The sequence below is a fragment of the Tubulanus polymorphus genome, chromosome 5 (genome assembly GCF_964204645.1).
Source record: "Tubulanus polymorphus chromosome 5, tnTubPoly1.2, whole genome shotgun sequence".
NCBI classification, from domain to species: Eukaryota; Metazoa; Nemertea; class Palaeonemertea; order Tubulaniformes; family Tubulanidae; genus Tubulanus; species Tubulanus polymorphus.
In genome coordinates, this window is record NC_134029.1 from 10,655,125 (window position 1) to 10,658,255 (window position 3,131).

Genomic DNA, 3,131 nt, shown 5'->3' on the forward strand with positions numbered 1-3,131 from the left:
TACTAGACCAGTGGTCACCGAGGCATTAACCATTCCTTCAAGTTTTGAAAATTCGATGGTAACGCGGATTCTTCGCCTCTAAAAACTGTTTCGTTAATAGTTTTCTTTATATGAAAGTGTTCATAGGAATTGAAATTTGGAGTGATATCAGTCACAGCTGTAACCCTTTTTCATTGTCAGTTCTTTTTTGGAATTCAAGTAGATTAGTGAAAATATCAATGATGAAGTTCACTTAATATATCAAGTACCGTTTTTACTGTCGCATGCGAGTCGAAACAAAAAGATCTATCCAACTGCATATCTTCGGGTATAACCTGTGATATCCTTCAGTATGTTATGAATATCTTTAAAAATTTGTGTTGTATAATACCCGAAGGTTGAACTATCGGACACATAAAAGATTCGCCATAATCAAAGTTTTTAAGAAAATCTTTCTTCGAGAAAGAAAGATCTTTAAAAGAACGATTGGCGTCAAACTAAATCCATAATGGACTGTTGTGAATTTATTGAATAATCCACCTGAGAAATTTAAAGATTTCGAAGCGAAATTTATTCATATAAATCAAAAATGCATGAATAACTTGACGTTAGTAATAGGGGTAATGGGCTTTCAGATCAAAGGTCGAAGGGTCGAGCTCGTAAAAAAATGAAAATAACAATAATTTACAGTTGAATTAGTCGCGCACACTCCTAATTCAACTGTAAATTATTGTTATTTTCATTTTTTACTCACTCGCCCCTTCAACCTTTAACTTGAAAGCCCATTACCCCTATTACTCTTAAAATAATCATGTAAATGAATAACATTTAAATTGACAGATTATTCAATATAAAAGTATATATTTACAACATTATTTCAATATTCATATTTGTGTGAGTTAGATTTTTAAACATTAAAAGTGTTAGTAAAGTGTGTTTGAAATAATGCATATATAAATCATTGAACTTCTAAAATCAATTTAAAAAAAAATTTAGTATTAAAATGGAAGCAAATAAGTACTACTGTCCAACATGTAATATCAATATAGATAAATCCCAAAAAGCAAGACACAATAAAACTAAAACACATTTAGAGAATAAATTGAAACTAGAATATGAATATGATATATTAGAAACTAAATTAGATGAATTAAAGAATGAAAAAGAAACATATAAAACTGATACATGTAATCAATCATTCAGTGATAAAAGATATTATAAAGAACATTTAAAATCTAAAAGTCATATTAGAAATAAGAATTATGATATTTTAGGTGAAGATTATTTTGATAAAGATAATGATAAGAAACAGAAGACAATTAAAAGCATAACAAATAAATTAAACAATAAAAGACCATACATGGAAGATGTAAGAAAATATATTAATTCATTAGATAATAAAAAAGATATAGAGATAACCGAAGCATTTAAAAGTGATATTGGCCCAGCAGCTATCGAGTTTAAATTTCATAAAGGAAAAACATTAGAAGAAAATAAAAAACATTTAGAAAATATGAAAGAAATAATAAAAATAATAACTGATGTTGAATATCCTAAAATAAGTATATCTTCTAAAGTTAAATTCATAAAATCTGAAGATAAACCAATATATAATATAAATTCTCATTCACAACATATTATATATAAACAACATATAGATGATAAATTAGATAAATGTTATAATGAAGTAAAAACTAAAATAGAAGAGAAATATTTTGAAGGATCTAGTTTAATATTTGATGAAATAATATTTATGACTTTACATGTTTATAACACAAAATATAATAAGTTAACTAAATCAAAACCAATTGATGAAAATAATGTATCATATTATAAAGAACCAGATATTGAAGCATCGAGTTATATTAAACTACCATTTAAAACTAATGCTGTAATAAATGTACAAAATGAAGATGATAAATGTTTTCTATGGGCTATAATAAGTTGTTTACATCCTGCAACTTATAATATTTGTAGATTAACTCATTATAAACCATTTGAAAATAATTATAAGATAGATAAATATCCTGTTATAATTAAAAACATCCCAAAAATAGAAAGAGATAATAATTTAAGAATAAATGTATTTGATTTAATCAAATTACCAAATACAAAAGGTAATAATATAAAACATTATACATTAGAACCTTTATACCTATTCAAACGATGTTATAGATATATTATATTATGAGAATCATTATATGTGGATTAAACAAATAGATTTATTTTTTAAATCAGAAAATGATCACCATGAAATATATCTTTGTAGAAAATGTTTACATAGATTCAGTAATGAAAGTACATTATTAAATCATAAACAATTATGTGAAAATCATGATTATTGTAAATTAGTTTTACCAAATGAAAAAGATAAAATATTAGAATTCAAAAAATATGATTACAAAAATAAAGTACCATTTGTAATATATATGGAGATTTTGAATCATTAAATAAAGAATTAACTGATCAAGATAGAAAAGAAATATATTATAAAAGAAAGAAATTAAATTCTAATGAAAATTATTATTCTGAAGAACCTCCAAAAACAAATACTATTAAAAAGATTCATCAATCAGCTGCTGCTTTCGGGTTATATATTAAATCTGATTATCCAGAACTAATTGAAAGTGAATATTATAATTACAGAAATGAAAATGTTATCAATCATTTTTGTGACTTATTAATTGAATATGAAATAAGATTTAGTAAATTATTGAATACAAATATAGAAATTATAATGACAGAAGAAGATAAAGAAGAATTTGCGTTTGCAGATAAATGTTATTATTGTGAAAAGATATTTAATTATAAAGATAAAAAAGTAAGAGACCATGATCATTGGAATGGAAAGTTTAGAGGCGCTGCACATGAGAATTGTAACTTACAAGCTAAGAAAATTAACTTTGTACCAGTTATATTTCATAATCTATCAGGATATGATGCACATTTATTTATCAAACAGTTATGCCATAAAATAGAAGAAATTAATAATGAAATAGAAAGATTAAATTCAAATAGATCAAAAGATAAAATACCAACTTATAAATTTAGAATGTTAGCTAAAACATCTGAGAATTATATATCATTCCAATTTGGTTGCCTAAGATTTATAGATTCATATAGATTTTTAAATAGTTCATTAGATAACTTAT